Below are 17105 nucleotides of genomic sequence, written 5' to 3' on the forward strand. Positions count from 1 at the left end.
AGTATACAAATTCTAGATTTCAGTTGAGTCAAATTATGCATCTTTGTTTTAATCATTTTATTGTATTTGTATTTATATATAATTTATTTAATTCGCTCTTCCCTGCCATATTTAGGATTTGTGTGTGTGTGCGTGTGTGTGTGTTTTAGTATGTTAGCCACCTGAAGCCTCAGGTTCTGTCTGTCTCTGGCTGTCTCTAGCTGATAGGAAGAAAAGGGGTTGTCTCTAGGCAGCAGGCTCTCCCCAGGAGAGAGAGGTCCCTGTCTTAGAATAATTATTTCATTCTCTTTAGCCCTTCTCCTTCCTTCTAATCAAATCTTTTAGAATGGTTTATTCTAAGTGGTAAAAATTTTCCTTTTCTTCCCTTTATTTTTTGCCTCCTGTCTGTCCCTAAACATTTCATCTCCTTTTCTTCCTTTTTGGTGTTTATAGGATGAGCTCCTGGTGGTCCCGAGTGACCTCTTTTGTGAGCAGCAACTTCCATTTTTAGGGCATCTCACTCAACCTGGGCTTTATCTAAGACAGCAGTGGTGGTGTAAGCTTTAGCATTCAAATATTTTGTTTTGAACATGAGACCATTTGCTATTGATAAGCAGCAGCTCTCAAGAGAGCCCATTACACTGATTGAGGTGTTTTGCAATCTTTTATTAATTGGACCACCTCTCCGGGGGCTTTTTGGAGAGCTGGATCCTGATACTCTTTTCCCTTCCCCTTTCTCATTAAACATTGAGCCACTGGTCTTCACAGGTGAGACCTCTTGTATCCCACTGGATCAGGGAAGAAATCTCCATGGCAGCAGGCAAACAATAGCAGAGAAGTTTGTGACCTGAACGAACATTTGTAGGGCGTCATGAGGAGGCCTCACACTGACCCCATGGGTGTCTAAGACACATGAATGAGCATTCAGGTGAGCACTCTCCCACTATTCTGCAAATAGGTCAAATTTATGGCTCAGCAAACTCAGAGGGAAAGATGGAAGTGGTTTATTGAGTGCCCCTAGATATGTCAACATAAAATGTCTTGGATACTAGAGTCTCATCTGAATGACTCAGATGCCTCACTGCTCATCAGTGCCCTGTCAGCAGATCAGACTTGTCCCGTGGCACTAGGGGAGTAGTTACTCTTCATCCCCTTTAGACAAACCTATTTCAGAAATGGATGTTGCCAATTACCTTATACACACCAGATGGACCCTGAGTGCTCTACCAACATGGAGAAAAATGGAGAAATGTGTTGAGTGACCCCTCAGTACTCAGTCCCAGATACCTGACACTCCAGCTTGTGTGACAGCTAGAGGAGGATTCAACTTTTGGAACTCCTCAATTTAGGATCAGGAATTTATGGCAAATCTGAAAATAAACCCCAGTACAATGCAGTGGGTGTTTTTTCAGGTACATGAATGTTTATGAGTGTTTGTGCATGTTTTTTAACACTGGTTTTAACAAATTTGTGACGTTTTCTTGTTTCTTGTTCTTGGAGTTCATTGAGCCTCTTGTGTGTGTGAGTTTATTATCTTACCAAATTTAGAAAGCTTTCATCTATTATTTCTTCGAAAGGTTTTTCAGTCTCCCCAGTCTCATCCCCTTTGGAGGCTCAAAATATACATATGACCTGATATTGTCCTATATTTCACTGAAGTTCTGTTCATTGATTTTCACTCTTTTCTTTTTCTGCATTCCACTTTGGATAGTTTCTATAGCTATATCTTCAAGTTTACTAATTTCTATTCTGTAATGTCTAATTTGCCATTAATTTCATCTAGTACATACTTCAGCGATTCTGTGGGTTCAGATCCAGACTACTGCAATAAATAAATAAATAAATAAATAAATAGTGAATATCACAATGAAATGAGTCAAATGAATTATTTGGTTTCCCTGTATTTAAAAAATTATACATACATTGTACACTATAGTATAGTATAGTAAGTGTACGGTAGCATTATGTCTAGAAAAACAATATACATACCCCAATTAAAAAATACTTTATTGATAAAAGTGCTAACCATCATGTGAGCTTTCAGCAAGCCTAACCCTTTTGCTGCTGGAGGGTCTTGCCTCAATGTTGATGGTGGCTGACTTATCAGGGTGATGGTTGCTGAAGGTCAGGGTTGCTGTGGCAATTTCTTAAGACAACCAAGAAGATTGCCTCGTTGAGTAACTCCTTTCACAGCTGATTTCTCTGTAGCATGTAATGCTGTATGATAGCATTTTACCCAGTAGAACTTTTTTCCAAATTGAAGTCAGTTTTCTCAAATCCCATCTATACCTTATCAACTAAGCTTATGGAATATTCTAAATCCTTTGCTGTTGTTCCAACAATCTTCACCAGGAATAGATTCCATCTCAAAAAACCACTTTCTTTGCTCATCCATAAGCAACTCCTCATCTGTTCAAGTTTGATCATGGGATCACAGCAATTCAGTCATATCTTAGTCTACTTTCCTTTCCATATAAATCTGGGACCTCTTTTTCACATACTGCTATGCCACATCTCTGAGGCCTGGCCAGAATACTGATAGATAAAATATTGTGACTGGGTTTTTCCCTTCCACCTGTCTCATGATGGGGTCCTGACCCACTTACCCACGGAGCTGCACATGGTTCAGAGATTTTTTTGAGAACCAAGCTGCTAGCTATTTCAGACTCATGTCTTACAAACTGATGAAATACCATTAATACACATTTTCAAAACATGTCTTCTATTTGCTTTTCCTACAATCTAGTCTTTGGTCTTCTAGCAAAGAGCTCATGGCTCCCTCCCTCCCTCACTGGATACTCTAGCCTGAACCTGAAATGTCTTTCTTTCTTTTTTATTTTTTTTAAAGTTTGATGCTATTATATTTTAAGTTTATTTATTTATTTAGAGAGAGAGATGCCGAGAGAGGGGGAAAAGAGAGAATCTCAAGAAGGCTCTGCACCATCAGTGCAGAGCCCAATGTGGGGCTTGAACTCAACTGAGTCGTGAGATCAATACCTAAGCTGAAACCAAGAGTCAGACGCTTAATGGACTGAGCAACCCAGGAGCCCCTGAAAAGTATTTCTTAAGTGGGAAGACTTGAAAGTCAAAATTACTCCTTGATCCATGAGCTGCAGAATGGATGTGTGTTTGCAGGCATAGAAATGACATTAATCTTGTTCATCTCCATCAGAGCTCTTGAATGACCAGGTGCATCGTCAATGAGCAGTAATATTTTGAAATAAATCTTTTTTTTTTCGTGAACAGTAGGTCGCAGTAGTGGGCTCAAAATATTCAGTCAACCATGTTGTAAACAGATGTGCTGTCATTTCAGCTTTGTTTTTCCATTTATAGAGCACAGGCAGAGTAGATTTAGCATAATTCTTAAGGGCCTTAGGATTTTCAGAATGGCAAATGAGCACTGGCTTCAATTTAAAATCACCAACTGTATCAGTTCTAACATGGAAAGTCAGCCTAAACTTTGAAGTTTTGAAGTCAGGCATTGACTTCTCTCTAGCTCTGAAAGTCCAAAATGACATCTTCATCCAATAAAAGGCTCTCCTTTCATCTATACTGAAAATCTGTTGTTTTGTATAGCCATCTTCATGAATTATCTTAACTAGATTTTCTGGATAAATTGCTGCAGCATCCACATCAGCACTTGCTCCTTCACCTTTTACTTTTACGTTATGAAGATGGCTTCTTTCCTTAAACCTCACAAACCAGCCTCCACTTATTTCAAACTTGTTTTCTGCAGCTTCTTCACCTCTCTCAGCTTCATAAAATTGAAGCGAGTAAGGGCTTTGCTCTGGATTAGATTCAGTTTGCTAATATTTTGTTTAGGATTTTTGCATCTTTGTTCATGCATGGGATTGATTTGTAATTTTCCTTTCTTATGACACCTCTCAGGTTTGGTATCAAGGTTATACTGGCCTTAAAAAGCTCACAGAGAAGTTTTCTTTCTCTTTATATTTGGTAGAAGGTTTTGTGAGAGATTGGCATTATATCTTCTTTAAATGTGTGACAGAATTTGCTGGAAGCCATCTAGGCTTGGGATGTGTGTGCGTGTGTGTGTGTGTGCATGCATGTGCGTGCATCTGTGTGTGTGCATGTGTGCCTGCATGTGTAAGTACATGCACATTTTGAATTGTTATATATTTTCCATGAATTGAAAGTTTATAAAATAAATAACTCTAGTAATAATTTTTGCCTTAAATTATTCTTTGTTTGAAATGAAATATAGTTACTGTAGACAAGCTCTTTTAGTTTGTGTTTACATGGTATAATTTGTTTCTTTCTTTTACTTTCAGCCTTCCTGTGTCCTTACATTTAGGATATGTCTCTTCTAAACAGTATATCATATTTTTAAAATCTTGTCTGACAATCTTAGCTTTTAACTGGAACATTTGCTCTATTTACATTTAACATATTTCCTGTGTAAGTCTATGTCTGATAACTCCACTACTGGATCCCATCTGACTGTGTCTATTATGTGCTGATTATTTGTGATTGAGTGCTGGACATTTTGTATGAAAATTATAGAGATAATTCAAGGCACCTGCCGATGTTACCTTCCTCCAAAGGGGATTTATTTTTACTTCTGGTAGTCGGTTTCACTAGAGGCAGTAAGTATTCAAAATCATCCTTATTTGATTAGGATTTGAGATAATTCAGGTCTGAGTTTAAGATCCTGTTGGTCTATTTCTTTCTAGTTTACCCTTATTCCTAGGATATACCTCTTCAGGATCCTAATACAAGTGGAGAGTAATTGGTTGCCTAACCCTCATTTTTGGCTAGCCCTAAACTCCAGTTTCCTCCAAGCCCTGTGACACTTTGAAAGTTCTACTCACATTTACAGCCTCTCAGTAGCCTATTCCAGAATCACCAAGTGCTCTGGGGTAAAAGCTATTCCAAATGCAGGGTTTACTTCTCAGAGTTTTCTTCTTCTCTCAGGTTTTGGGCCCATAACTTTCCTATGACTTCATAAAAAATATTTTGTCTAGCTTTTCTAGTTCTCTGTAGGTAAATTATTCTGAATCTCAGTCTAGCATGGTATACATAGAACTCTTCCCATACATTTTATGTGAGATAACAAATCCCTTATTGTTTATATTTCTTTGGCTTGTCTGTTACTTGCTACCAAACACATCCCAGTAAGTACCAATGCCCTGTGAAGAAAGTATTTTCAGTCTAGTAAGTCTGAAAAACACCATGTAGTAAATTCTCCACTTAGAAATTCATAATATACATTACATTAAATATCAATGAAATATTACATAAAGAAAGTTTGTTTAATCTTCTGCCTAAAGACATTACATGAAGAAACAATCCTTTTAAATAAAATCACCTATTAAACCCTATGGAATTAGGATTGTCTTCTGTTGGCTTGTCAACTACCTTTTTTTTTTTTTCTGAGCATGAAAATTAACTCTCCTTGGGGAATTAATCTGACTTCCCATTCAGAGACTAAACTCCATCTTAGTACTCCTGAAACTACATATAATTTTTTGTGTTTGTGTTTGTGTTTTGTGTTTGTTTGTTTACTTGTTTGTCTTTCTCATTAGATTGTGTGCCCTTGAGGTAGTTGGTGGGGTGCACCTTTATTTAGTGTGACTCCAGTACCTGGCATTTTAATTTGACATTTAATAATTCTTTTTTTTTAAGTTTATTTATTTATTTTTAATGTTTATTTATTTTTGAGAGAGAGACAGAGTGTGAGTGGATGAGGGGCAGAGAGAGAGGGGGACAGAGGAACCAAAGCAGGGCTTTGGGGCTCAAACTCATGAACCATGAGATCATGATCTGAGCTGAAGTTGAACGCTCAACCAACTGAGCCACCCAGACACTCCTAAGTCTCTTTCTTTCTTTATTTTGAGAGAGAGAGAGAGAGAGAGAGAGAGAGGAAGAGAGAGCACTAGAAAGGGAGGGGTAGAGAGAGAGGAAGAGAGAGAATTCAAAGCAAGCTCCATGCTTAGCATGAAGCCCCAGACAGGGCTCAATCCCACAAACTGTGGGATCATGATCTGAGCCAAAATCAAGAGTCAGGCACTTCACTGACTGAGCCACCCATAACTATTCTTATTCAATCATTTGTCAAGAATTATTAAATGTTAGAGTGCCTGGGTGGCTTAGTCAGTTAAGCACCAACTGTTGATTTTGGCTTAAGTCATGATCCCACAATTCATGGAATCGAGTCCTGCCTCAGGCTCTGCGCTGACAGTTTGGGATTCTCTCTCTCTCTCTGTCCCTCCCCCGATCTCTGTCTCAAAATAAGTAAATAAACATTAAAAAAAAAAGAACAGTTATGGGACACAATAGCTCTTTGGACAGATGAACTACAAGGAAATGTTTGGGGTCAATACAAAAGAGAGGTTCTTTTTTTTAAACCAGAAACAAATTTTTATTACCCAAGTGTTATCATGTAGTTGAATATTTCTCTACTTTGTACACAATTATTGTTATTTTCCACAGAAAGGCTGTTTCTTAGCTTCTCATCTGATGATGGCAAGTATTAAAATCCTGATTTTAACAGAATAGTTAAATGTGGTAAAAATGCCTCAGTGATTTAAGCTGAAAGCAGTACATTGGAACACAGCTCTTGTACTCAGTTATCAGGAATGTACAAATGTCTTTTTATTTAAAAACGTGAAATAAATTATTTGTCAGCATGGACAATGACAGCCGTAGGCCATTATTTACTGTCAATTGAAACCATTAACTCATGATTATAGTGATTTTCTTAAACATCAGCCATCTTTCTCTTTAGTCATTTCCTTCAATTGACTTCTCTGAAGTTATTGTTGAGGAGCACTATCTTGAGCTTCACTACTTCATTACTAATGGTAAAGCACTATTCTAGGAATTAGAACATTCCACCTGCCATTCCACCCATTCTGCCTATTACAGAATCCTTCTCTTCAAAAGAGAGTTTCTTAACCTGTGAATCCATGGAGAAGCTTCCCCATAGTCTGTGAGCCTCCTCAAATTGCAAGCAGAATTTCTTGTGAATAGGCTAATTGGTCTGCAGGACTCTTACTCTTCCACATGGCTTTTCCTTACTTTTTTCATTCAGACTTCTATAAAGTGGAACCTACCTCCACTCTCCAGCCCCATTATCCTGCTCCTGCTTCAGCTTTTTTTCTGAGATTTATCACCATATGGCATTGATAATGGTCTTCTCACCAGCATGAGAGTTTCACAGGGATGGAAACTCCTATTTATTTTACTGCTATGCCTATAACAATGTCCTGAATGTTCTAGTGCTTAGAACAATACCTATGTGGTCAACACATTTGATGTGTATAATCATACGCTATTTTCTCCCCAAAGGAGAGGCCTGCCTGGATCTGACCTTATGCTGAATTTACTATGCAGACCTGAACAGATAGTAGAAATGAATTAGTCTGGAAAATGACAGGTGGGTGTGGGGAGAGAAGTGTGCTTTTCTATGTCAAATTTTTAAACAATTCTATGGAGACTTCTAAGCTGTATAAGTCTATTTATTTCCATTTTGAATGTAAAAAGATGTTTAGAATGTTTGAACAGAGAAGACTTGCTACACACATGTTTTTAAAGGACTTTTGGAAATTTCTGCCTACAACAGAAGAGATAAGTATTTTATATGTAGTTAAATGAAAAATAAATATGAACTATCCAGGTGTCTCTTTCCTGCCCAAGTTCTCTCTGACCTTCACGGAATACTCTAGTCAGCATGCAGCTTATTGAGTCTTTAGAGGGCAGGAAATACTCTACATATTTAAGCCATTACACATGTCCAAAAGGAGGGGAATGGGGGAATATTTACATCAGTTACTTGGATACAGTCCAATTAACTAGCAGAAACTGCATTTTGAAGCACTATTCCCTTGAACCTGCATAAATGTGTTTTTAATAATATAGAGAGGCAAGCAGATAGTATCAGAGTTGCAGATAGGAGAATTTTAGTCTTTTTGCAGTGATTTATTTTGAAAGAGTCAGGGGACCACAAAGGACAGGGAAGATATTTCCCCACACAGGAAAGGGGGTTCTATCAGCACACAGACAATGGCCAGAGATGAGGAACCTGTCCTTTTCCAATCACAAAACACACATACTCTTATGGAAGCAGAGCTATAGTCTGGGGCCAATGAAGCAGGGGGGAAAGTGTGAGTGATACAAACCCAGGATTCTTGAGTCCACAGGGGATTCACCAAGGAGTTCTGGAAATAGACAGGCACAGCAAGGGGTCACAAAAGTATTTGGCTAAAAATGCTCTGAGAGCATTGCATCCATAAGGGGGCTCTTTGGTGGCAAAAGGTGTTTTATTCATTGGTAGCATGATTCATCTTATTTTCAGGAAAAAGAAAGTCATTTACACCAGGCTGGTAGAATACCCACCTAGCATTTTTTATTTTTCCAAATAGGTTTTAGTAGGTAAGAGTGTCAACCTTAATTCCTCAAGTCTCCTCCACCCCAAAACAATGAGCCCAAACAGACAATCTCTTGTCACTGTGCCCTCACTGCAGCAATTCATCTAGGCCACACATATCTACCTTGCTCCTACTCAGTTGCTTTCCTTTATCACCAAGGTTGTTGGATAGACCTATGCTGCATGAATAAAATAAGGGTTCTGATAATAAAGAAGAAACAAAAAGCAAGTGTGGAATTTGGCCACTTTCAGGGTCTGCCATACTTCTGTCCACTTCTCAGCCACAGCAATATGGCTTCCACCACACATGACACAGAAACTTCTCTGTCAAACCTACCAGTGCTTTCTTTGTTGCATCTCGCTTAACTTTTTTTGGGCACTGGTCTATTGAGCCTTCCCTCCTCCATGGCACCTCCTTTTCCCTTGGCTATTGTGGGGCCACTTTCTCCTAATTTCTCTTTTCTGTTTCCTCCACACACACAGTAAATTTCAGCACTCCTGAGGTGCTGGCCTAAGGTTTCTGCTCTTCCTCTGGATACCTCTTCCAAGTTACTTCATCCAAGCCTTTGGCTTTAAGGGCCACCTCCTGCTGATACTCTCCCTCCATCCTTCATCTCTTTGTTCAGACCTCTATGCCCAGTGCCCTTCTGGACATCCCCACAGTAATGGCTCACAAGCACCGCAGACTTAACACATACAGAACAAGTTCCTCACTTTTTATGGTAAGCTTGCAATTCCATCTATGGTTCTTCTTTGAGAAATGGATCCATCATCTCACACATTTCCCAGGTAGGAAACCAGGGCACCATTCCTTTCACTTAACCTCACATCCACTGTAAGAGATGCTATTATGCCCACACTATGGGGCTGGCACACCTGTTAATCAGCTGCTTGCTACAGAGATTGATTGCTGGTGATCCCCACACTTTCACTCTTTTCTGGAGGACAACTCTTGGCTGAGCTGTCAACTGTAAGGTTCCTAGGGGATTACATTTCCTCACCCCTGCATGGCCTGAAGCCAATACTGACTGAGGTAGAAGGTATGGCAGCCCAGCCCTCTCACCCCTGGACAGGACAACCTCTGGTGCAACTTAACTCCACATCTACCCTGAGAGCAGGCTGAAACCAGACTTACCATGAAACCACATTTGTGCCCAGGTTCTTCTGCCCTCACTTGCTTTCCTCACTTCTGCATGGATTGTTCTGAGACTCTCCCATAAATTGATTGTGTAAGGATCCCCATCTCAGGTTCTGCCTGAGGTACCCTGGCCAAAGGTCTCAGATTCCATTTCCAGGTTCCCTACATCTGTGTACCTGTCATCTGTCTGCCACTATCTTAGTCATACTGCACTGGTTTCCACCTAGCCCAATGCCACCAATAGAAACAGAAAGCGAGCCAATGCAGCATTTAACTTTTTCTAGCAGCCACATTAAAAAAGCCAGAAGAGTGGGGTGAATTTAATTTTGGAAATATATTTTATTGAAACCAGTATACCCAAATTAGTATCATTTTAACATGTAATCAATGTAAACATTAAATAAAAATTATTAATGAGGTAGTTCAAACTCTTTTATTTATCGAAGTTTTCAAAATCTAGCATGTGTTTTAGTCTTACAAGCACAATTCATATGCTAAATTTTCAAAGAAAATACTTAATCTTTAGATTTAATAAAATTCAGCTGGAAAAAGATTCACATACCCAAATTGTTTTCAAGCATATATCAGTCTTCCAATCACTGAGTTGTGTATCAGTTTTAAAAACTTAAGTTAATTAAGATGAGATGATATTAAGAATTCAAGTGCTAAGTAGCCAGTGGCTACTGTATGGGGCAGCACAGGCCTGGACTGTCAAACCTGCATTCCTTAACTTCCTTGCTCCGGATACCAATGTGTCTTCTACAGTCTCTGTGCTATTTTAACTATGCATCTTACAAAGGAAAGATCAGTAGCACTTATCCTGCCTTTATTCAAATATTGATAATTTATTCATGGTGTACTTTTGGCATTAATTTTGATTTTTTAAAATAGTGCATTACCATATTAATTTATCTTGATTACAAGGGTTTGGCACTCAAATTTTGTGTCTGAGTGAATGCCTCATTTGCCTCTCTCTAGTCCTGGCCTTGCATAATGTGATTCCTGCTTATGTCCTTTCAAAGTCTCCCCATGGAGACTTTCAGGATCAAGCCCATGATGGACAAAATATCTCCTGTGGGGGCCTTCCTTCCTGCTCCCTTACAGACACTTTTCACTAATGGTGGGTGAAAACTGAACTGGAGCATGTCACCTTCCTACCTTCATTCACCCTGTTTACTTTGCTCAGAGACTCACTTTTCTGTTTTCTTTATCTAATTCCTACTCAGTCTTCAAACCTCCTTCCTGGGAGCAGGTTGGGGACTGTGTTGCAGTAAATTCCCCCACAGTCTCCACCTTCTAGGCTGCACTGGGTAGTCTACACATGCCTGCCCTCACAGATCCCTCTTCCTGGAGGGACTCCTGGGAAGGAGCTGGCAGGAGTTGAGATGGGAAGAGAGAGTGGCTGCCTGGATCCCAGCTCTCTCCCTGGGTTCTGACAGAGACCACACCCAGCCCCAGCTCCTGCTGGCCTGGGTGCTTGCCTCTCCCTGGGCTCAGATCACCCTCCCCTGCCCCACAGACCCTCATGGCCTCCCCCCTGTAAGTGGTCCCTCCTGACTGTCACCCACCCTAGTCTAACCATCTTCACAGAACTCCAGATTCTGCTGGGATTTTGCTAGGACCTTAGACACATGCCTGTTTCCCCCCACCCCTCAACTCCTATAATTGTTAGTTCTTCTGATTCTCCCTGTCTTCCTCCTTTTCCTCTCCTTCTCCTTCTTTCCTCCTTTCTTTCTTCTTCTCCTTTCTCCTTCTCATTCTCCTCCTTCTCCTTCTTCTTTCTTCCTCCTTCTGCCTTCCCCCTTTTTCCTTCTTCCCTCTCCTTTTTTCTTCCTTCTTACATCCTGGGTTATATAATCATCACTCCAGACTTATCTCTTTCTGCTTCACTTGACTATAACCTCCCTGAGCATGAAATGGGACTTCCTGATCCTGATGTCCCTCATGAAACCCAGCACTGAGCCATTTGGCAGGGGCTCTGGCCTTCGTGAAGAAAGGGCAAACATTGAGTTGTTTAGTTCATAGATGTTTGTATTTTTAAATAGATCATTCATGAGACCAATACTCAAATTATTCTCAAAGGGGTTTTAATATGAGACAATGCTTTCTGAATATTACTTCTTTTTTCTTTTGTCTGGAAATAGCCTCTTCTTGATATATATTTTCTGAAAATAGAAATTCATGTCAAGATACTACATTACTCAACTGATCTATCATTTCATTCCACAAAAGCCTTGTAACTTCAATTGGAGATGGGCATGCCATTTGAACTCCTGTCCACATGGATTAGAACCTATTTATACATGGATATGGCTGCTGTTGCTTCTTAGAGTCATACAGTGTTTCATTTAAAAACAGTTTGTTCCAGGTAACATAAAATGTAAAAATGAATGGTGAAAAGGAAAGTGTTTTTAGAGTTCCAACTCATCCCTTTTAATTTTTCTTTATTAGAAATTTGTTTTTACATAAGCCACATTGGATTTAGACTTGTAAAATCCTAGTGCCACCACTTTCTAACTGTGTGGCCTTGAGCATATTAATCATATTGAACTTCAGCTTCAGTATCTGTAAAATGAGGATAACCCCTTCTTTGTATATGTACAAATGTATGTATATGATGCATATGCCATATACCATATACACAATATACAGTTATTCTCAAATTTTACTGTGTCTAAGATAAGGAGCTAATTAAAGCCACAGAATCCTGGGCAAGTCTCCCAGAGTTTCTGATTCAGAGGCCTGAAAGATCCTCTGAAATCTGTATTTGTAATAAGCTTCTCAGGTAAATCTAATGCAGATGGTTCATGGACTGCACTTTAAGAAATGCTGCCATAGATCCTAAGTTCCTTGGATTATAAACATATTTCTAGGAGTTTTGTACTTCCCATGACCTGCTCATGACATGTGTGCTGTAATACAGCCTTGTGACATCAAAGGTCATGCTCATCCTTTCCATGCTGCTTTGTGATCTAGCTACCTTGACATTCATGCCTCTCTGGGCTGTACAAGCATGGTTGGCAGCTGAACACTAGGACTCCAGGTCCATGTAGACTCCAGTCAGATTCAAAGCCCTAGAGAGAGAATCCATTGGCCATCTTATGTCATGAGCTGACCTCCATGAAGAGAAGGAAGGTCTGGATTGCAGGTGGGAATTTCTTCTCTTTTCACTCATATAAATTTGCTTATTCTTCACATTCTCCATTATGAAAATAAAACCTTGGGCAGTAGAGCACCAATTCAGGGAATTGGAAGGAAGGGTAGAGCCCGTGTCTCACAGGTAATGGAAACCTTAGAAAATACATTCTCAACACCTTATGTTTGGCATATTGTTACTCTCCAAATCTCCAACCCCTTTTCTTCCTTAGTTGGCCAACTTTTCTGCCCACTTCCCTCACCACATCGTATTTCTGAGGATTATTTCTTTATATATAATGTTTTTTTTTTTCCATTTCCCTTCCTATACCCTAAACTAGATTTCTTTGAGTTTAGAAAGGGGTAAAGAAGAAATGTCAGGGTGGTGTCTCCAGTATTTAGATTATAAAGAAGAGGAAGATTTGACTTATTGCAATTGGCAGTTGAAATTGGATACAGTTATGCCTGATTTTCTCAAACTCTTGAGTTTTCTGAGAAAGGATTTACAGTATGGCTAAAATTTCTATGAATCATTTAAAAAATTCATTTTTTTAATGTGTGACTGAGCTGGAATATGGAGTACCCATGGCCTAGAGGGTCTCAATTGCCCAGGTACTTTCATCTAACTGCTCATCTCATACCCAAACACACATATAGAAAGAGAGAGAAAATCTTGATTATTTCTCTTCTCCCTACCAAGTGACCAGTAGGTAAGTCAATTTTGGAAAGAATGTTTTGATAGTTGTCTCTGAGGTATTGGCAACCAGGAAAGATAGTCAATTGTTAATAGACTCTTAACAAGACTTTTCTTTCTCCTCCCCGCCCCCCCAAGATTACACAGAATGGAATATTGAAAGAACTGACTTTGGTTTCCAGTTCAACATGCAAAACTTTAGAAGTTGTCAGTCTCATCCTTACAACAAGAAAAAAGCTGAATAACACCAATTCATGATAAAAACTATCAGAAAACTAGGAATAGACCATGTTATGCTATCTGTTAGCTAATTAAAATTTAAATAAAAATTGAAAAAAGAGAAAACTAGGAATAGAGGGCAACTTCCTCATTTTGATAAAGAACATCTACAAAAAATTTGCTGCTTACATTATATATAATGGTGAGAGACTGGATAGTTTTCTGTTAAGATTGGGAGAAAGACAAGGATATTCCTTCTCATCACTCTTATTAAACAACATACTGAAAGTCGTAGCTGATGAAATAAGACAGAAAAGGAAATACACGGTGTAGAGATTGGGAAGGAAGAAAAAAACTATCCTTTTCCTCAAGTGACATGATTGTCTGTGTAGAAGATCCCAAAGATTTGACAAAAATACTCCTGGAACTGATAAACAATTGTAGTAAAATAATGTGAGGTTAATATACAAAAATAAATCACTTTCCTATATACTAGCAATGAACAACTGGAATTTGAAATGAGAAACACAACGCCATTTACATTAGCACCAGGGAAAAGCACAAATCTAACAAAATATGTATACTATGAATTGAGTTATATCTTCCCAAAATTCATGTTGAAGCCCTACCCCCTCAATGTGACTGTATTTGGAGATAGGTCTTCAGGAGCTAATTAAGGTTAAAAAAGATCATAAAGATGGGGCTCTAATGCACAAAGGATAGGACTGTGGCCTTGAAGAAGAGGAAGAGAGAAATATCTGTGTCTCACCACTGTGTAAGGACACAGCAAGAAGGTAGCTGTCTACAAGGCAAGAAGAGGATTCTCACCAGAAACTAAATCAGCCAGAACCTTGACCTTGGACTTCTAGCTTTCAGAACTTTAAGAAATAAATTTTGTGTTGTCTAAGCCACTCAGAGTATCATATTTTGTTATTGCAAACTGAGCAGACTAGGACAATGTACAAGATCTATATGAGGAAAACTACAGAACTTTGATGATGGAAGTCAAAGATGATTTAAATAAGTTAGAGAGATGTTCTATTTTCATTAATATTGTTTAGATGCCAGGTCTTCCCAATTTGATCTATAGATTTAACACAATTCCAATCAACATCTTAACAACTTATTTTGTAGATCTCACCAAATTGATTCTAAAGTCTTTACAGAAAGGTAATATGCCCAGAATAGCCAAGACACTACTGAAGAAGAACAAAGTCAGAAGACTGATTTTACCTGACCTCAAAACTTAACTTTATAGTTAAGTGATCACATTGTGGTGTTGGTGAAAGAATACATGTATTTGTCAGGGTTCTCCAAAGAAACAGAACCAAGAAATAAACCTACAGAAAATATACTCAACTGATCTTTGACAACAGAGGAAAGGCAGGTCAATGGAGAAAGGATCATCTTTTCTTTAAAAAAATTTTTTTTAATGTTTTATTTATTTTTGAGACAGAGACAGAGCATGAGCAGGGGACGGTCAGAGAGAGAGGGAGACACAGAATCCGAAACAGGCTCCAGGCTCTGAACTGTCAGCACAGAGCCCAATGTGGGGCTTAACTCACGAACTGTGAGATCATGACCTGAGCTGAAGTCGGATGCTTAACCGACTGAGCCACCCAGGCGCCCCAGGATCATCTTTGCAACTTTTCAAAGGATAGTGCTGGAACAACTGGATATCCATATGCAAAAAAATGAATCAAGTTATATATATATATACATATATATGTACATATATATATAAAACTATATATAACTATATATATAGTTAATTATATCATATATATAGATGGTTATATGTATATATATACAGTTATGTATTTATAATATACATAATATATATATATATGGTTTTGTTTATACAGATATAGATATTATGGAGGATGAGAAATCCCATGATCTACCATTTTCAAAGAGGTGGCTCAGGGAAGCCAGGGTGCAGTTGCAGTCCAAACCCAAGAACCTGAGAACCAGGGGAGCCAAGATGTAAATCCCAAATGAGTCTGAAGGCCCAAGAACTAAGAGTGTTGATGTTCAAGGGTAGGAGGAAATTGATGTTCCAATTCATAGAAAGCAAATACACACTTCCTCTGCATTTTTTGTTCTGTTCAGGCCCTCAGTGAATGGATGATGCCCACCAGCATTGGTGAGAGCGGATTTTCTTTACTTAGTCTAGGATTCAATGCTAATCTCTTACACATCCAGAAATAGTTATACCAGCTATCTTGGCATCCCTTAAATTGACACATAAAATTAATCATCACAGTAGACAAATAGATCAATGTATTCAATGTATTCAATCACCACAGAGAAAAGGGGCCAGAAATAAACCCACACAATATATACTCAACTGATCTTTGACAACAGAGGAAAGACAATTCAATGTAGAAAGGATCATCTTTTCAACTTTTCAAAGGACATCCATATGCAAAAAAAAAAAAAAAATCAAGATATTGAGTCTACACCTTTCAAAAATCAACTCTAAAAGTATAGGTCCAAAGGTAAAATGATACAACTTGTAGGAGATAATATAGGAGATGATCTAGATGACTTGGGGTTAGCAATAAGTTTATAGATATATACCAAAAGCATGACCCATGAAGGAAAAAAATTGATAAGCTTATCTTCATTAAAATTAAAAACTTCTGCTCTGCAAATGACACTGTTAAAGAATAAAAAGACAAGCCACAGGCTGGTAGGAAATATTTGCAAAACTTGTATCTGATAAAGGACTTGTATCCGAAGTATCTGAAATATACAAAGAACTTTGCATAAAAAATATACAAAGAACTCTCAAATTTCAACAGTAAAACAAACATCCCAACTACACAATGGGCAAAATGAACAGACATTTTACCAAAGAAGATATACAGATATCAAAGTATATAAAAAAGATGCTCAACATCATATTTTATGACATATGCAATTAGGGAATTACAAATTAAAACAACAATAAGATGCTACTACATACCTATTAGAGTGACTAAAATCCAAAATACCAACAACAAATGCTGATGAGGATGCGAAGCAACAGGAGCTCTCATTTATTTCTGGTGGGAATGCAAAATAGTGCAGCCACTTTAGAAGACAGTTTGATGGTTTCTTACAAAATTAAGCATACTCTTACAATAGAATCCAGCGATAACACTCCTAGGTGTTTACCCAAATGAATGGAAAACTTATTTCCACACAAAAACCTGCACAAACCACACAAAAACAAATGGCATTTTTTATTTTTAAGTTTTTATTTAAATTCTAGTTAACATACCATGTAATATTAGTTTCAGGTGTACAATATAGTGATTCAACACTTCCATACAACACCAGATGCTCATCACAACAACGCACACAAATGTTTATAACAGCTTTATTCAGAGTTGACAAAATCTGGAAGCAACCAAGATGTCCTGCAATAGGTGAATGTATAAACAATTGTGGCATATCTATACAATGAAATATTATTTAGTGATAAAAAAGAAATGAGCTATTAAGCCATGAAGAGACGTGGAGGAAACAAATGCATATTCCTAAGTGAAAGGAGCCAATCTGAAAAC

At 38.3% G+C, this 17105-nt stretch overlaps 1 protein-coding gene across 2 annotated transcripts in view; it reads left to right on the forward strand.

The window, feature by feature from the left end:
• RNMT (RNA guanine-7 methyltransferase) overlaps window positions 1–13680 on the forward strand; it is a 58507-nt gene extending 44827 nt beyond the window's left edge. For both annotated transcript variants that reach the window (XR_007455462.1, XR_007455463.1), the window contains exons 11-12: window positions 748–12651; window positions 13471–13680. The gene's annotated coding sequence lies outside the window, so the exon portion shown is untranslated. The remainder of the gene's footprint in view (window positions 1–747; window positions 12652–13470) is intronic.
• Window positions 13681–17105: the final 3425 nt, after the last annotated feature.

The sequence above is a fragment of the Panthera uncia genome (genome assembly GCF_023721935.1).
Source record: "Panthera uncia isolate 11264 chromosome D3 unlocalized genomic scaffold, Puncia_PCG_1.0 HiC_scaffold_8, whole genome shotgun sequence".
In the NCBI taxonomy this organism is placed as follows: domain Eukaryota; kingdom Metazoa; phylum Chordata; class Mammalia; order Carnivora; family Felidae; genus Panthera; species Panthera uncia.